General features: G+C 38.7%; 1 protein-coding gene across 7 annotated transcripts in view; it reads left to right on the top strand.

Moving 5' to 3' along the window:
* Window positions 1-20361, top strand: part of f (espin protein forked) — a 438384-nt gene that overhangs the window by 389261 nt on the left and 28762 nt on the right. The window lies entirely within an intron of this gene.

Raw genomic sequence — 20361 nt, 5'->3', positions numbered from 1 at the left:
CATCATCCTCAAATGAATCCTCAAAACTGTTGAGGGTGACCATAATGTTTTGACCGAAAAACGGAAGGTCAGTTTAGTCCCTCTTGAAAATTTGGTAAGTCCTAATTATAAAATTACTGCTGTTATCATTAACGTATTATTATTATCTATTAAAGCATGGCTCTCATAAATGATGTATACAATAAAATGAAATATCATCTCTCGTTGTCAAAAGAAATAATTATCTCGGTTTAACTGGTCTCTTCCGAACAGCCTTTGATGTTTGCGCTATGCTGAAGTTGAGGAATGTCAGAAGTATTTATTATTTGATTATTTGTGGAGCAGTGAATGAGAACAACTTTATACTTCACTAGCTCTTCATAAAACTCCCCGAAAAATTACCCCCCATATCATATTTAAGATGTTCGAAATTTCCCGAAGAACTGGAAATCTCGAATCCTACACGTTATTTTCACTTTAAGTGATTGTTTTTGCATTTCTAGAATAAAAACTTACAATTTCCGATAAGTTCCAGAAACTTACAATGCAGAAAACGTCGAGAATTAACGACTTTTTAAAGTGGCCATTCGGTATTTCCCGACTGTTTGGGATCCCGAAAAGTAGGGAAGTCATTTTCCGAAGCCGGGATCGGGACGGGAATTTTTTTTTCTCGATCCCGGTCCCGACTTTTCGGGATCCTGCACACCCCTAATGAATAACGTTGAGTCATTTACTGTTGATTATGTTATTTGAAGTCATACATGCTGCTGCTGCTGTGAAGAGATAGATATTGGTTGGTGATGCTGTATTTCCTGCAGTCTTGAACAATTCTGGTCCCATTTTATTTCTCTTTTTTGTATTTGTATCACTTAACATTGAAAATATTCTTTCAGTTTCCGCGTTAGAATTTGGCAATGTTAGCACTATTTTCGCGAGAGTGGAAATGTTTTAAAAAAAAGAACTTGCCTTGAAAGTTCTAGGTAACCGATAACATGTTCCAAAATTCTGATGGAGATTTGTTAGTTAGTTCTTTTTTCTCCTCCTCGCTAAAGTATCCAGATAAACTAATCCATTCATTCCAAACCGAGCACGAAGAAAGTGCAACTGACTGGCGAGTAAGCTTTGCACATTTGCACAATAAAATGTTATTTTCCAAGATTGAAAAAAATCCCTACGTTTTCCCTCATGTGGCAAATCTGTCCCTACGCGGGCAAAATATAGTGAAAAGTCCGTATGCGTAGGGAAATGTCCCTACGGTTGGCATCACTGCCGACAGGTGCAGTATGAAGCGCCCTCTCGCGGCTGACAACTCCCCGATAAGCTGCCGGCGCTCTCGCGACAACTGAGGATAAAGTAGCGATGTACCGCGTTTGTTACAACCTGTCCCCTTTCCCGCGCTAGCGATCGCTCGACAGTTTCGGTGCCAATGAGAAACGAGGACAAAATCGTCTGCTGGGCAGCGAGGAGCGAATGGAAGCCAGAAGAGAGGCGCTTACGTAGACGCTGTTGCGACGTTGCGTATTTTAATTGGCTGCCTGGCTTTGACTTTCCCCAGCACCGAGAAAAGCCAGGGAGCAACTAGCGCGGGAACCGGGACAGGTTAAGATTAGATGTCAGGAATAAGGTGCCAGAAATATTTGTATTTGGGAGACCACCTTTTCCTGCATCCTTGCGACAAGGTACGTGCTTATTTCAATTGTAATTGTAACTGTAATTGTGAAAAGTGGAAACATTACAAAACAAGCGGTTTCTATTACGGACTTCCTGTAACGCAATTTGCAGGGACCTGTTGCAAGAAGGGTCCGCCGAACGGCCGACACTCTGGCGGTAAACGACTGAAATAACCTTTCTGCTTCTAACGAAACTATTAACATTTAATTATTAATATTTAATAATTAAATAATATAATTAATGCCTCTATATTTTTAATGTCTTTTTGTATTTGTTATAATAAAACCTAGTAAATGATACGAGGTATTACATACAATATTTTTTTCAATATGTGTTCCGAAAGAGACAAGTTTTGTTCAACAAACATCATCAATATTTCCTCGAGTCGATCTTGTGTAATGGTGGTACTTATTTTTGATTTCACAAATCTCAACTTCCAGAAACTTTTTTCTACGCTGGCTGTCGAAATTGCGTGTTTCATTAAAATGGGTATTTCACTTGCTCGCTTCAACAATAATATAAGAAAATCAGAGATTTAAATGCTAAATTCCAAGTCAAGGTCTCGCGTCTTGATTTTTCTCACATAACACATATTATCACAGATCATTTGTGTCTGGTTAAATAAAATACAAAATGCGCATACAATATTAAACCTTAAGTTATTGAGAGACAATCAAAACACGTAACCTGTTGCCCCTGAGAAGAAAAGTTAAAGAAGTGCATAATAATTTTTGCAAACATCTTCCCCATTAGCTACCGTGTTAACCCTGAAAATAAAGATTTTTGATCCTAAGTATACATACCAACATAAAAAAATACTAGAGCCCACAAAGAAGAAATCTGAAACTTAAGAGTTCCGAACTGTATAATTACATGTCTAATCCTAATATTAAATTTTCTTTGAGGGACGATAAAAGAGAATTTGTTTCTTGCTTTTAGAATTATTAAGACGACCGGAAGTATGAGAAATGGATGAAACTAGAATTAGGTACGACTACTTCACTGAAATACTCGCCCAAAACGTATGATTTGGTTAACTTTTTTTCTCAGGGGCGGAATGTTACGTGTTCTCATTGTCTCTCAATAACTTAACTTCACGGACGAAAGGTTTCGTTTTGTTGTTAGCCGTAGAAGTCAGATTATTTTCATAACAACTCCAACTGACCGCGCGAGTCCAGTTAGTGAGCCTACCAACAGTCCAGAGCGCGAGCAACAGGGATAGCGATAGGTGCTGGGTAGAGCTGACGCCAGGGGCTCGTTTGTTGATTGGCTGCTGCGATACTTATGACTCGCTCCAAAGCTGCCAATGCAAAACCGCCAGAGATGTTACGAAAGATAATCTCACTCTACCTAATACTATACGTAGTTTTACCAAGAAATGTCCAATTCTTGCAGCAATATTTTATTGTGAAAAAGCCAGGAGAGAAGCAAAGACAAAAACAACACTAAACCTGACATAACTAATGTTATCGAAAATTCAAGTGTCAATATCTCTAGTTTCGAAACTCAAATGGCAAAAAAAAAAAAAAAACAATTTCACTATGATACTGTTCGGGAAAAGTGTACAAAAATGATTCGCTAGAAGTAGGCCGTTTTTCAATGATTTCAATAACTCAATCTGATTTCGAACGTTTCAGAGAATTATTCATGAAAGTAGACCGATGCAACGTAGCATCTTTTCGTTCTCCCTGCCTTTTCCTATTTTCTGCCCCTGACAGTTTTTTTTCTTTGCTGTACTCATTTTCATTGGATGCCAAAACGGAAAACCAAGAAAGGAAAATTCAGAAATATGCAAACTGCATGCGATTCACTCACTACCAGACCACAACACTGAGTATCCGAAGGGAAGCAATACTACGAACTATTTTTTATCTTTCCGCTTATTGTTGCGGATTATTAAAATGTTCAAAAACTTTCAGTAGTCCTTCCGAACAGCGGCCTGCCGCGTTCTGAAGCAGTGAACGGGAAAAGAAATCCCGACAATTCGTAAAAGTGAGAATGGATCTTGTAAGGTATTGTTGACGTTAGAGGACAGTTTCCACGCGATTGTTGACAGTTGATTGAAGCAGCAAAACAAAATGAACTATGTTTTGGCATTTTTTCCTCTTGCATATCTCCAAAGTGTTTCAGTCGGAACTTTGCAACGTGGAAGTTGCATAGCAACAAATATGCGCAAGAACAAGAACAAGTTTACCCCAAAGGATGTATTCAGTAAATAAATTCCGGCTACGTTCTGCCTACATGTCGCTCCGGCGTCCGTGAAACAACAGGGGGCACGGGCGTACCATCGTACCTCCCCTGGAGCCGCCGGTGTATTCCATAGGTTTTATATTTCTGTGTGTAAGGTTATTGTGAACCACAGTAAGAATTTCCACATTTTTCGAATAGATTGACAGTCGATAAGTGATAACAAGCCGAGTTTTGCATGAATAGAATTACAAATTTATTTTTTCACATAAAAATATATAAGCTCTAAGCATGTAAATTCATTTTAGTGTAGGCATACTGAAATCACCTTCGCGAAGTTTTATAATGGATATAGGTATGATATATTGTATACACATGAATATCACCTTCGTGGCGGAGTGGTTAGCGCAGCGCACCGCGACGCCAGAGATACAGGGTTTGACTTCCGGCCTAAGCATGGGTGTTCTTCGTGAGTGTCGCTTCAATTTAATTACATCATCACTCATCCTCATCGTCGCGATTAGCTAGAAAACCGGAAATATGAAAATATATATAAAAAAAACTTGTCTAGTTTTCCTACTTGACGGTAAACTTGAAATTAATGAAGGTCACACATACCAATGCCGGGACTCGAACACACACACATGTACGTTATTTAGCATCGCTTTTTGGCCACTTGTTGGCTAATCGCGATGATGAAGATGACTGTGGATTATATCAAATTAATGGACAAAGAGAACACACACATTGATATAATGAATGTAGGGTATGTGTGCGTGACAAATAAAACAGTAATGAAAACATTACTGATGGATTGAAAAATATTCATATAGTAACAGTACAAACGGAGATGGATCAAGACAAAATGTTAAAAAATTAACTTTTGTGAAATAAGTGTCTTGTTTACTAATTTTCTTAGTTCGTATCAAGGTTCATTTAAATCACTTTATTATATGCTCTGTCATAGGCGACTGGTTAATAATAAATAAATAAATAATTTATAGAATAATGTACATAATGATTTTGTAGATATGAGAATCACTTTTAGTGAAAGTACATTAGTCTAGGAAAGGTAAATAAAGGAAATAAAATTCATGTACTGATGGTGTGAAGCTCATACGACAGAAAATGTAAACACATATTTGTCATGATTTATAATTCAATAATTTTTATAGGCAAAAATAGCAAACATTTTCTGTAGAAAAATATACAAAATACTAATCATAATAAACCGTAAATAGTGTCATTATCATTAAACTGTAAATGAACATGACAGCTGATATATTTCAAACTACCATTAAAAAAATTCCAAAAAGTCTATAAAAATATTTAAGTTAATATTTTAAGTTACAAGTACAGCGCACACCCAGAGTGTTTTTTTCGCTGGAAGAAAAGTTACTGAAATTATTATAGTTTCATTAAGTCACTCAACAAATATTTCCATAGTAGGTTCAGTATCAGAAAAAGAAAAATGTATATTTACGCATTACTTTTTATTTGCTTTAATCAAATTGTTCAAACATTTTACAAGACCGTTTACTAGAGAAAGCCTTTCTATAAAAAATATATCTATATGTATGGTGCCAAACAACACAGAAGTAATTTTAAGCGTGTTTTTTTTAAAAAATTTAAAAATCAACAAATTTTTTTTTTTTTTAAATAATCTAGATTTTTATCCACTGTGGTTCACAGTGGCGTCGATTGGGTTCCAAAACCGGGGAGGGGGCAAAGTGAAAAACTGGGGAGTCAAAGACAGTATATTTCCCTCTGTATAGTGTGGGGGGGCAACTGCCCCCTCGCCCCTCCTAATCTCCGCCACTGCTGGTTCGTATTGACAGTTTCCTGTACTATACCATTGCGTTCAACCGTTATAAGGCTGTTGCAATCAACCTAATGCATGTGAACCCTCACTGAGAACTGCTAAACGATTGAACGATTTCTCTCCTATCAGGGCTGTAAGGCGGGCATTTGTGAAGACACCCAAATTCGAATGTGAACCTCTCTTCCATCTAATACACCCTGGACTACGTTTGGGAAATTAACAAGGTACTGGCGTCTTGACTCGCAGCCAGTATAATTATCTCTGTGTGTCGCTTGTGCTGTCTGTCCATCCATCACGTTTGTCACTATTCATCCTCATTAAAGTGCTGCAGAGAGGATTTCGCTCTAGTGCCAAATAGTTCGCAAGGACGACGCTAGGTAGCGTACGGAATTGAGAGTTTCTTCGTTCGAACAGGCAAAACGAGCGGTATACACTCGAAGCCCAGTACTAACCGTACTGTGGTAGTGGCAGGCCCGTCTTGAATTGATCTTCAGAGAGGGGGTGCTCACGTGTTATCAGAGGCGATTTGTAAACCAAGTCCATTTAAAAAAAAAAAAAACGGTTTAGAATGAAGGTAAATTATGTTTGTGTATGTGGGGGGGAGGTCATTATGTTACATAAAATTTATAAATATCATACAAATACTACATTTTTCTACATCTTTTAAAAGAACTTTTGAAGTGTTAATTGACTGATACGGAAATCATCCCTTACACACTCCATACTACTTTAGATGATACAGATATTTATATCCCACAAAAAATGCACAATATTCAATCACAGTGCCTACAATACATTCCACCCCCGGTCGAAGCAATAAAACTCCCCTTCCTTCCCAACACTTGGGAGTTGTTGGCCTTTGATGGGGATGAGAAAGATATTTGCATAATGACATGAAACTCACAGATACCTGACTAAACTGGAGGTTACAACAGGGACAGTGAAGGTACAGATAAAGAAGCTCCCCCGTGAAAGAACTTACAAAGTGTAGGTAATCTTCTAAATAATTCAGCTCATAAACAAGATGAGCGAATGCAGTAACTGCTGTTCATGTTCTGTGGATTTATTCTTAAAGTTGTGAGCTGTCTACATTTTCACTCTTCACTGCAAGCAAATTATACAAAATGGTTTTACCTAATGTCAGGGGGTGGGGTGGGAGCTAGTGGCAGTTCCGGGGGGGGTAACTCCCTCCCTGGTCTCTTCCTGGCTACAGGCCTGCGTAGTGTGACCTCAAACATGGATAGTGAGGTGAAGGACGTAGTGAAACTGAAAGTTAAATGAACATAGTCATCATCTCCATGTTAAAATATAATTTAGTCTATCCAACCAATACAAGTCGTAATGAAACAGATGATTGTGAGCTGAAACTGCCAGGACGGATATTTACATGTATGCGTCTACGGATCAAAATCATATTCAGACATATATGAAGGCAATTTCTTACACAATTTGATCAACTTGTAACACCCACAATATGTTAGAAAGTTTACAATACAGCTTGGCTTTCACACAATGTTACCGCAAGGATCCCTTGATACAAGTGCCGAAGAGATGATTAAAGAAAAGCAGAAGTATTTGAGTACGCAGAGCCCTTTTGTCTAGGAAAACAGAATGTGAATTTGATATCTTCCCGAGCGATCGGAGCTTAATGAAACAACGCAAGTCTTCTTCGCACGGTGTAATGGAACGCGGTGAGTTATTAGAGACATTTGTTCCGGAAGTGTTGCGTTGAATAATGACGAACGGGCGTTCATGGAGAAGAACCACACGCTGTTCGGTTGAAGAGAGTAATTATTTTGATCCCTTAAAGTATTATGTTTCGCAATTGAACATTGGCTGCGGGGAAAGTTGCATTGTCAGATCTTGATATGTGGTTTTGATTTCTTCGCGTGTCCAGTCCCACACTCTCTTAATCTGCTACAGGGTGGGTGAAAAGTAACTAGGCATTAAAAATTTGCTGCAGTTTTTGTAATAGCAATCTCAATGAAATTTTCTGTACGTGTACATCATGGAAAAACATTACGTATGTGCCAGCTCAGAATTCAATGTAGGCGCCGGCGCATGGGCGGAGTTTGAGCTTTTGCTTTGGGGGGGCAGACTCTGGGTGAAGCATATGATGTACCTGAGGGTTATTGAATATCCCCTAGTTTATAAGGGGTCGGGAGGACTTCCCCCGGAAATTAAAAAAAAAAAAAACTTAAAAACACTGACTTTTAGGCCTTTTAGATTTGAAAATGTTAAATATCCTCGCTTAAGGAAACTAATATTAATTAGTATATTGGTTATCAGTTTTAGAAGAAGCAAAACAGTACGATTATTGCATTTTGGATTTCATTAATTTTTATTGATACAATACTCGTATTACTTTTTAAAAAGTTACGGTACAATAGTAAGCTTCAGAAATTTTAGAAAAATTTAATTGAAAAGTTATTTTGATGCCTCAGCAATAACTGTTGACTCAACACAAAGTTATTTTACGTTTTTCTTTCTTCAAACTGTACACATCAATCAAATCGTCTAAGACCCGCTATTGCGGCGCAATTACCGCACATGCCATCATGCCAAACGTCAAGATTTGCGGTATGGCTTCATAACAAAAATGTAGTAACTGAACTTAATCATGTGTTATTTTTTAGTCTTTTTTAAATTGGGATGGGCAGGCCCTCCCTGGCCCCCCAGAACTCCGCCTATGCACCGGCGGCATCCACCAGCTTCCTGCTACGAACGAGGGAATGGAATTATTCTGTAGGAATTCCTTCAGGACATTTGTGATAGCGTCCCGAATCTGCAAGTGTTCCACATTGCGGGGTTTTGTCTTGTACGCTTCCTCCTTTGCCACCCAGCCCTACAGGAAGAAGTCACAGGGCGTGAGGTCTGGACACTTCCGACAGGCCATTCGCGAGGTCCTCGTCGTCCCAGAAAATTGTGGTCCAACCAGGCCCGTACGGCAAGTGAAAAGTGTGGCGGCGCGCCTTCTTGCATGAAAACAAACTCGCCAATGTTTCCCAAATATTCCCTTGCAACATTGTCAGGTAGCTTTCGCCATTCATGGTGTCATCCAGAAACTATGGGCCTACTACCCTAAAGGCTATGATATTGTTAAATTCGTATGCACATATGTAACCTTCTTTCATAATGTGTATGTACAGAGAGTTTCATTGAAATTATTTAAATATTACAAAAACTACTGTATACTGCATTTGTGTAGGCCAACGAGGCTCTGGCGTCTGGACCTATGTTTTGTTTTCAGTACATAAGTTACATTTTATGCTCTGTACCTTTTTTTCACTATCTCTAATGCAAATGGCTGAAATTTACGGCCAGAACTGACATTCAATTTTGAAGAAAAATCAAAGTTCAGGATTTTTAAAACTAGGGAAGTAATGTAATGTCAACTATAATTCTTTTTTAGAGGAAACATATTCATTCAAAGTTTTAGCAGAAAATAATTGAGTTCTTTTACTGGTTTCCTATTTCAGTTATAGCTCTTCGACAATGCTAGTTTTAATTTCTTTTTTTCAAAATTTGAACCCCAATATCTCTGGTGGGGGATCTAATAAAAATTTGATATTTCCAGCGTAAAGAGTACTGACTTCGATGACAGGTACCCTTAAAGAAAAACGAGATTGATATTCCAGGAAAAGGTTAAAACAGGGGGAAGTTGGGCAAAAACAGGCAAATTTGCGTTATTAATTAGAAATAAATATGTACTTTTAATGCAATAAAAATTCTTGTATTTATTAATTACATCATAGGAATGGCATAGTAAACCCGTTAGTCGCTACTATGAATGAAAATGTGTGAAAATCAGAGGTTTGACTGAACCAACCATTTCGTATGGATTGACCTATTTCTTTGTCTTTCGCTTTTTCCTTCTTTTCTTACCTCCCTTTCTTTTTGTCCTTTTCTCTACTTTTTATTAATCGTTCTCTCTGTTTTCGCTTTCTTTCCCTCCCTCTTTCATTTACTCCTTTCATTTAGTCTTTCTCTCTCTCTTTTCTGTCTACTTGCTTTTCTCTTGTGGTATACAAATACACAATAAGATATTTTGTATATTTAAAACTTTATACTCTCAAAAACGGCAATCAGGGGTCATTTTTCATTTACCACTTTGGATATTCCCGAGTTCTTCACTGTTGTTATTCGAAAATGTTAATTTTCTCAAAAACTTCTGAGGGGGTTGTAGCCCCATAAGCCCCCCTTCCTCTGGGTACGCAATTGCTTACATTTCATGGTACTATAAACTGCCCATTTCCAATTTTCGTGCACATTATGACAAATATTTGCCATGAATTAAAGCTCCAGCCCTCGTATAAATCTAAATATGATACAAGAAACAGAACATTTTTGTTGTTCCATTCCAATTAGCACAGTAAAACAAGTATCAACATGCAATTCTCAGCAACTTATGGTAATTTCCGTTACACGTATCCATTACTCTTTCTTGAGAACTCGCTGTGTTCCTTCGGCATAATTTCCAATTATCATTCTCTTGTCGGTGCTTTTGATGTTGAACACCCGCCATAACCGTACGAGTCCTTGTATTCCTACCATATTAACGTAGTGTAGTGACTGGCATTTTTGTACTCCACCAGCTTGTTTTTCACGCATTCTTGAACACACTACAGATTCCCCAATTAAAATAACGGACTAAGTTTATTGCAATATAAATGCATTTCGTAATACACGCTCGCAAAATGATTGTATAAGTCTTGGATCGCAGCGAGTCTCATATTCCCATGCATGAATTCCGAGTATCTTGGTTCGCCGTTTACAGTGTGCCATCTGCGTATAAATTTGACAATGCTACACTGCGTACAGCCGAAATCCGTGTCTGAGTGGTTACCAGTGCGCATGGGTGATCTTCAATTTCATCATATCACTCATCCTCTTCGTCGCGATTAGCCAATGTGGCAGAAAAGCAAACGATAAATAACAAAAATACAAATGTATCCATTTAGACATTTACACTTGATGAAATTAGCAACACTGTTAGAGTTGCATTGTCTTGTTTTTGGCCCATTTCGAATAGAATTGAGCCGATCTTTGTGAGGAAGTGGTTAGCCAAGCATCATATGAAGCTAAATTGGAATTTTGTGTAAGATATGAATGTGTCATTGTGTGTGTCCCATCTTCAATTTCATCAGCTCACCTCATCGTCGCGATTAACGCAATACGCAGAAGAGCGACGTATTATAACCGAAACAATAGAGTTGATAATACAATCTGAGCACGCCAGCACAATCGGATATAAAGTTAGATGGCAACTGTAGTGTATCGACTAATCACGCACAGAAGATCCATGCATTATGATCGAGTAATCATGTCAGTTGCTATCAGTGCCAGTTCGTCCACTGAGAATATAAATGTTCTCTCTGCATTTTTTTTTTCAGGAGAGACCTTTAAAGTTTAACATGATATTTTTATTTGGACCTTTGTCGCCATTGCACTGAAAGTTTGTATCATTACAAAGGCTGATATATTGAAGCCTTATCTAGAAAGAAGTAGCTGTTTGGTTTATGCTGTAATCAATAATTGAAATTTCAGATAGAACATTTACACGCAACACTTGGTTTGATTTGAGAGTGGCAATGTTCTATCTACCAGATAGAACACTGCATCTTAGAAATTAGATTAGGTAGTTGTTTTATAATGGGGATGAAACAATTTCATTATAAATTTGTCATTCGATAGCGAAGTGAAACCAATAAATTTAATGAATGAACTACTTTTATTACACAATTATTCAAACTTTTTGTCCGTTAACAACAAAAGTAAGCATCGAAGTTCACTACTTATTCAAAGCAGCCCGACAAGTGACAGGTTAGAATGCAAGTGGTTTATCTCATAGTCAGATGGCGCCTGTGGTTAGTTGAGGGAAATTAGCGTAAGGTTTCATCGGCTGTTGGAGTTTGCATTCTCGTGGCAGCTTCCAAATTCTGCACATGGACCAAAAATACTCTATGAATATTGGTTGTATGTAGGCATCATGCGGTAGCAGAGATGAAACAGTTGCAGGGGCGCCGACTTGTCAAAATTATTGGGGGAGGGGCTCTGATCATTGAAAAAAAATAATGAATGACTCACTCTCTCTCCTTTTTTTAAGTTTTGGCCTCAGTGTTCGGAATCTCATAAAAGCCCATGAATTCCTCTAAAATAGAAAAAAAATTATTCACAGTTCGAATGTAGAATATTTATTAATTGTCCACGGATGGATATGTCACAAGTTTCGTCAACCATAATAGCAAAATATTCCCGACTTTTAATATCTGCTACCACGGAGCGCAAAACAGATCTCCCTAATATATCAATGATCTCGTTCTGAATGTCATGTGAGAGCCATTTGTAGCCCAAACGTCCCATCCAATACCCTAGTTCATGCACATCGTCTTTTGAAACTCTCTTTAGTAAAAATTTTAACAATACTCATAATTACATACTTAGTATATAGTAATAAGTCACGTGTGTTGCTGTCTCTGGTCATAGCCCCCCCAAAGTTGATGGTTTAGCGATCTCAGCCCCCCAAAGTTGATGGTCTAGAACATTTCAAATGTGTATTTAAAGTTAAGTTCATGTGGCACAATTCAGAGTAAACTTAACAAGAGAAGCAAAATAATACATTTGATCCTCTTAAGCAAAATTATTTGGGGGGCTCTGCCCCCACATCGTTAACATTGGGGGGGCTCGAGCCCCCCAAGCCCCATGGAGTCGGCGCCTATGAACAGTTGCATCCTAAACAAACCACAGCCAAAATATCTCTATTTGTTTACAGTCAATGGACGAGTTGTGGAAGTATAATGGAATTATACATGCTTTAAGTTCGAATTTAAATTGAAAGAGTATGTGGATACACGGTGGCCGCGGTGGCTCAGTCGGTAACGCGTCTGACTACCATGCTCAAGGTCCCGGGTTCGATCCCCGGCCGGTTCAAATCCGGGAACTTTTCTAACGGTGGAAGCGGCCCCGGCGCCTACCCAGCGTCGAATAACATGGGTACCTGGGGGAAACCCTGGGGGGTAAAGGCGGTCAGGGGCGTGATGCTGATCACATCACCCCCACTCACGACCGGATCAAGAAAGTGTGGGGCAGAGCAATATATAACAGATTCCCGTATTCATGTGTATTGGAATTGAAGAGTGTAGATGTACATAAATGCAATGTGGCGATGATAAATAATAGCAACGCTGAGTACATTTCATATATTCGTCCTTTGTCCTTCATTTGGCGCCGAATTACAATATTTTCGTGACAATTTCTAAGTGACTCAGATATAATTACTGATAGTTATTCTTAGTAACGTGTTACAGTTTAGCAGTTATAACAGTGGACAAGCAAGGTAACACTCATTGATCACCCATACAAATTTCTGCAATCTGCTAGATTTTCTAATTCATTGCTTCGTGTCTTTTGAACACGTGCCACCAGTGCTTACGTACAAGTAGTGAAACTTTTATTTATTTACTCAACAACGCATTTCCATCCATAAAATTAGCTAATCATAGCGAGACGCCATGCTATCGTAGTGCTTGGAATTGCAAAACCTGCTTATATGTGGTCAAACTGCTTTCACTACATTTATGACCGTTTAAGCTTCCAATGACTGCTTGCTTTCTGCATATCATTTACGGTACGTTATCATAAGCATTATTCATGGTTTAATTCAAGTCTGTAAATCAGACAGGGCGAATGGTTAGTTATTCTGGAGTCCTCTACTAAGGTAGAAGGCATGGTGCAGATTAGATTTGTGCAATATAGGCTCATTATGGGACCTAGGATTTCTGCCATCAACTTTTCGTTAAGTAAGTACTCTTTTGCTTTTTTTCCATACTATAGTCTGTTTATTCTCTGAATTAGTGTTCTTTATTGCCATAACAATATTAATTGGACAGTGTCCATTGTCCAGTGCTTCTACTGAATATGCAAAATATATTATATAGAGTTATTTTTAGTTTGTAAGTCCACTTTATGCTAACTAACTCTCTCTCTCTAGCCTTCTTAAACCAGAAGGTTTATGGCTGCAGCAACACAGGCCTTCCATCTGTCCTTATCCTGAGCAAGATCAACCCACTCTTTTCCACCCTTACCGATTTCCTTTACGTCCATCTCAACGTTATTCTTCCATCTTCGTATCGGCCTTCCTATAGGTCTCTTACCATCAGGTTTCCCAACAAAACTCCTGTAAACTTTTCTTTCCTCTCCCATTCGTTCCACATCGCCTGCCCACCTAAGTCTTCTTGATTTAATTATTATTAGTAATATCTGGACAGGAATACAAATTGGGTACCTACAGTTTAAAGTGGGATCCGAACCATTATGTGCCTCCACGGGTATCGATTTTAGGATCCCTTGATCACAAGGAAATAACGTTACAACTACGTTATCAGGAGGCCCAGAAAGTTCCCTAAGTGGTTCTGAACCTTCGCGAGTCTACGGACCGGTAAATTGTTTTTCTCTTTGAAGTCGGTTCCCCGGTCTCAACCATTTTACTCGTCCCCTGGTTCCTAAACTTTTTCGTTCCACGCCGCCCGTAGTGTTTCAAAACTTTTCCCGCGGTGCCCAAGTCAGAATATAGGCCTATCTAACACTTGCAACGCTCAGTTAGTGTCGTTAGGTTGCTTGCCTTAAGTTAAGAAATAAACACACATTTCAAATTCAGGAACATTTTACATGTACCGGGTGGTCCAAAAGTCCCGGAACGGTCACATATCGTGAGAAATACACATCGAATCGGAAAACTAAAAAATCCTTGTTTAATAAGTGAAAGAAAGCTATTCAATGATATCACACTTGATTCCCACCCCCTCCCCCTGGGGGTGGGGCGGGGGGGGGGCAACTGTGAAGTTTTGAAAGGAAACCCCCATTTTGTATTGTAGAATCGGAAAGAGGACTTCATTCCGAGTCCAACGAGCTATCAACCATCCTTGTAGCTCAATTAAGAACGGAGATATGGCGATTTTAAATTGAGCTAGAGTCAAAGCGATTGCAGATTCGGAATCTGCACGTCAAGACCTTTCAATAGTGTATATGGAAGGGTGTCTATCAAAGATTTAAAATCGCCATATCTCCGTTCCTAATTGAGCTAGGAGGATGGTTGATAGCTCGTTGGACTCGGAATGAAGTCCTCTTTCCGATTCTACAATACAAAATGGGGGTTTCCTTTTAAAACTTCACAGTTGCCCCCCCCCCCCCACCCCCAGGGGGAGGGGGTGGGAATCAAGTGTGATATCATTGAATAGCTTTCTTTCACTTATTAAACAGGTATTTTTTCGTTTTCCGATTCGATGTGTATTTCTCACGATATGTGACCGTTCCGGGACTTTTGGACCACCCGGTATATATTACTAAATGGCACATATTTTGATTGATGCGATGGTCCGATTTTAAAACCATGTGTAGACTAGCAACTAAGTGTTCCTTTCAGTAAAAATATTGGAACATTTCTCGGCGCACACTTTGGAAACAACTGCGTTATATTTTTGAAATCTAATATTAATGAAATAAATATGGCACAATCATAGATTATTAGTTCCACTATGGCTAGGCTTGTTAACAAATTTAAAATTTGGTTTAAATTAGTTAACAACTGGATCTAATGGAATCGTTTAGTTTCGTCTGGCCAGTATCATTAAATGCATTTGGTAACTGCTGCTTCTCATTGGCATGTTCAATTTCGGCTCCTGAAAATGTACAATTCATCAGAGTATTTACACTTCAATGTACTTCTTAATGAAAATTGCCTCTCAAACCGTCCGTCAACCTCTAAATTTGGAGATTAGATCGTTTCATCGGTCACTAGCACTGGCGAGAAAGCATTTCAAAGTAAAATGCAAATTAATAAGAAGACATACATTCCATTTTTATATTTCTTCCTTCCTGTACCAATCCCATCGTCCTTTCTTTAGCCAATCAGCATACAGTTTAAATTATCTTTTCAATTTGTTCCACTATGCAGATGTACACTAATCCGAAACACTAAAATCGTCCTTCCTAAGCCTGTATGGACTTGTCTTTCATATTACTTTCAAGGATTATTTTATGAGGTTATTGTAATTTTATTTATTATCCAACTTGGTAGTCGCTGTCGACTTCCGTGGCAGAGTGGTCAGCACTGCACGCTACGAGGCCAAGGATTCCTTTTCAGACATGGATGCTTGTGTTCGTCTGTCCTGAATAAGAAAGAGAATTGAGATTAATTTATATGAGTTTAATGTGCGGGGAAGACTGTTCCTTTAAACTAAAAAAAAGTCTGTTGGGCAACTGGTTGGGGGAGCCGGGTTCGATTCCCAGGGTGGTTGATCTAAGGTCGGATTTTTTCCGGCCTTGTCCCCGCATAAAGTGGCGCTGGGGTTCACCCAGCCTCAAACCCATGGATACCTTGGGGGCGGGGTTAAAGGCGGCCAGAGCTTGGTGCTGATCACATCATCTCCAAAATGGCCGATATCGAGGATGTGTTAACGGTTCGGGGTGTGTTGAGCACCACTCGCAGACCAACTTTATACATTGAAGGATGCCTTAGTAACCATTACAATATGGCGAGCCACTTTTAGTACAGGCACCATGAAATATCTTCTCGCGGATTGATACCATGTCTCCTTATTTGCTTTTAGCTTCATCGATTGCTTGGTTCTTCCATTTGTATCCATATCAAACGCTGAAATATTGCCAGTGGGTGTGGCGATAATTCAAAGATTACTTTGTTGTAGTTAAATCTTTGTTGTATCAGTTTGATTGAACCACTGATAAGGGTAGATAGGTTCTCCACCGTTCATGAGTTTCCACCGTGACACAGACGGTCTTCCAACTACGTGACAATTCTCCGCCCAAGAATCCGTGACGCATTCAGCAGAGCTCCATACCTTTAGACTAAATGAAAAGCTCAAAAAGTAGCAGCCAGCGTTTAGTTATTAATCCCTCTTTCGAGCATTACCCCCCTCCGCTGTCATTATCGTGGTACTTGCTTGTTCTTACCCCTGAAGGAAAGGATTGTTACTTAATTCACAGAATGGTGGTCTCCATTGCAGAGTGGTCAGCATGACATGCTACGATACCAGAGGTCTCAGATTCGAACCCTGGTTACGCGTGGACGTATCCTTGCATTTGTATCTACACCATTTCAATTTCATCATCCATTTTCATCGTCGCGTTTAACGCAAGTAGTAGAAAAGCGACGTAAAATAACCAAAATATAAATATGTGTGTCATAAATAAAAATGCGATACTTAGAAAACTTATGAATGCGATTTACGTTTGAGAATTCGAAAGCAGTTACTAAACAAATCTGAGTAAGCGATATATCGATTGAATATATCGATTGAGTCACCTTTGACTAAGCCATTCTAACTGTGTAGCCAAACGTTTTCAAACACGCTTATCTATCTTGCTTTCCTACACGCAATCTGTGTTATCTCATTAAAATCATGCATGTTTAAGGATCATAATGAAATTTGTACGTTGTTATCTATGCATATCAACAAGTATCATCGTGTTACAATCAAACTGGACATTGAAATTAACACCATATCTGCTGCTGCGATTGGCATTCTGCAGTGAATAAGAAAAGCGAAACAATGGAATCCAGAGAAAGAGATAGCCATTTTCATACGAAACCAAAGGAGGACAATCTAGTCATGACGTGCTCAAGCATGACGTATTAAAGGTTCTACACCTCACGTATCGAAAAAAGCAATTGGAAAGCATAAATCAGAGGGCAAAAATGTTTCCTTGTTAGCGAGACACGCATGCGTATCGGATAAAACTCGTATCTGTTACAGCACACCTCAATTAAATTCTTGAGTGTTGCCAGATCGTGAAGCAATTTAACAAAAGGGAATGTAAAAAATTGGAGCGACGGTGGCGCCGCCAATATATCGTGGACGTTTATTTAGCGTAACTTATTAGGCGGTCGTTGCAACCCAGAAAGTGGCAGGAATCGAACGGCGGTCGAAGTGAAAAGGAGTTAACTTTCTTTGCTCTTGTGTACCTCAGTTACTGCAAGTGAATGAATGTGACCGTGTGTTTTGTCGAATCGTACAGCTGTGTGAAAAGTTGTACATCGGCTGGTACGAATTGGATTCTGTGTTCTTCTAAAGGCAAGTTTCTGTGTTTTGGTTTAAAATGCCTAACGTGTGTGTATGCGATTGAAGTGGTGTCCTTTTATTTTATGTGTAGAAATTGTGGAAATCTGTGGAAGAGATCGTGTGGTAACTGTAGTTACAGTTCGATAACACTTCGACAAAACCCAAAACAGCCATTACTTGATAATCTCAATTTTACCTTAGCCATTTCGCTTGGGGAACCCACACTTTCGAAGGATATTTACGAATACTCTGCAATCGTTCATTGTCATTGTCATTTCATTGTCCCCTCGTTCAGATTGTTATTGACAAGTTTACAAGATATCAGTGTCCATTCACTATAAGCTATACAATAGGATTATCGGCCTTCAGTGCTGACAACGTAGCGAGTACATATAATCACCTCCTCAGTGGCGGGAGGTACCAGGTTCGATTCCTGGCTAGGCATGGGTGTTATCTTTCTGAATACCCCAGCAAGTTAATGTAATGAACATTTCATCCTCACCGTCGCGGTTCATTAATAGTGGAAGGAGAGCGACGTGCGAGTAAGGGAATTTACTATATCCCTAGTTGCCTTCACTTCTTTTTAATGTTTCATTCCATTTTCTCATTTTCATAATTTTTTTCAGCCCTTTAAAAATAATATTCCTCCCAATTGGGAGTCCAATTGTACCATCGAAGCTCGCATTCGAGCCTCATCCGACTTTGCTAGCAAGTATAAAAAAAATTCAAGTTTGTGTAAATCCATTTTCCCTAAAATACACTAGTATATGCGAATTGTCCATCACTATTCACATTCAGCCTGTTTTCCACAATGTGATTCTCATGAATTGAAATAAAAACGTCAACAAGCAGAGGACAAAATCTCCTTCAAATCAACAGAATTCCATTCCTTAAAACAACACAGTGTATGGAATAAAAAGGAATGAAGATAGTGATGGACACTTTGCTTGTTACCTTTCTCGTTTTCTGTTCTTGCATATATTGTACATAATTGAAGCCAAATATCAAGTTCATGAAATAATCATAACCCAAACAATTTGTTTTGGTCAATTTAGTGGTCAGTGGCTTTTGTACGATTAATTCTCTCTTGCTTCGAAACTGTGACTGTATATGGCACATGCTACTTACGGACAACTCTATATCACTGTAATACTTCCTACCATCTTCCTTATCGTTTCGTGCCCTTAAAAAGAACGAAGTGTCAAATTGGCTCCACGATGAAACATAAAAATCAAGATTTGTTACTTGGAATGTAAATGAGGAGCTGGCAGGTTGAAATCCAATTACTTTACAACGTCTTCTGCCATTTCAACCAGAACTTGAACAGGCAATTTTTACACTTCACATCACGCCTCACAGAATCCTGAGCAGCTACAATCCAAGAAATGTGTTATTAAAAATGTTACTCTGCTCTCTTGTGCTCAAGGTTGTTAACGCGACGATAAACAACCTGTTGTTAACACACTTCTTCAAAATTCATTTTATATTATCACTGTTTGTGAGATTTGTTCTCCTAATTGATCACTTTACACCAAATAGGAAGGACTGTATTTAGTCCCGAAGCTTACAGTATAACTCACGGTCACGCGCTAGGGAGTTTTCTAGATACGTACCATCTCGGGCAATTAAGCGCCAATATTGTGCTAACGTAATGAGCATTAATTGGGCCATTAATTGGGGAATTTGAATTGGCATATGGTGTCGATATCTAGTTGGAACAACTACGCATATGGTAGAGCCGCTGAGAGTTGGGTGAAACGGGGTCAGCGTATCGACTCCCGTCATTCATTCTTTTACTTCGCATTTTTCTTGTAGACGCCAGTTAGAATCTCGGCCTGGGCGTTCTTTGTGATTATCCTTTCATCAATTTCATCACATCATCACCCATCCTCATCTTGGCGATTAGCCACAAGTGGCAGAAAAGCGAAGTAAAATCAATCAATCAATCCTCTTGTAGACCTAATCACTTTCAAGTACATCGAAACTTACGTCACGCAAAACCAAGTTACTTCAACCAATCAAACCCAGACTTCTGGGAATGAATTAACCGATCATATACATATTTTCAAACGCTTAATATCATTAATCATTATCAATATTTCACTTTACTTCACTATAATAAAATAAGAAGCAATAAATACAATCAGTTTCAACCCGATGAAGTACCAAAAAAAATAGTTTGGCGTAAATCCTTTATAATTACCCTTGTGTTTTGATGTGTGCGGTTAATCGGTATTATAATATATCCATGACATTCTGACAATGTATGAGTTGGATGTCTGTGCCCTAAACAGTAACATCGCAAAGAGTTTTTAGGAGCATAACTTCATTTGCATGAAAAATCGTGAGTTTGGTGAAATTATCTGGACCAAAACAAAGAAATATAGTAAAAAGATGAACAACAAAATTTTAAAAACAAAAAATGAGGGCAAAATACACACAAATAGAGCATAGAAAACTGGCGGAAAAGTTAGTAAAACCAGGAAGTACAGTAACCCGCAAGAGTTGAAAAAAGACCGAATGTTACGGATCAGTGGAAGTGAATAGCCACTTGAATCCTTGTTAACTTTTTTGTACAGCTCTCTCCAAAAACGTCGTGCATAAAGAAAATATTCTCGAGTTGTT

This window comes from Lepisma saccharinum, chromosome 12 (genome assembly GCF_977018435.1).
Source record: "Lepisma saccharinum chromosome 12, izLepSacc3.1, whole genome shotgun sequence".
In the NCBI taxonomy this organism is placed as follows: Eukaryota; Metazoa; Arthropoda; class Insecta; order Zygentoma; family Lepismatidae; genus Lepisma; species Lepisma saccharinum.
This window is presented reverse-complemented; position numbering and strand designations above follow the sequence as displayed.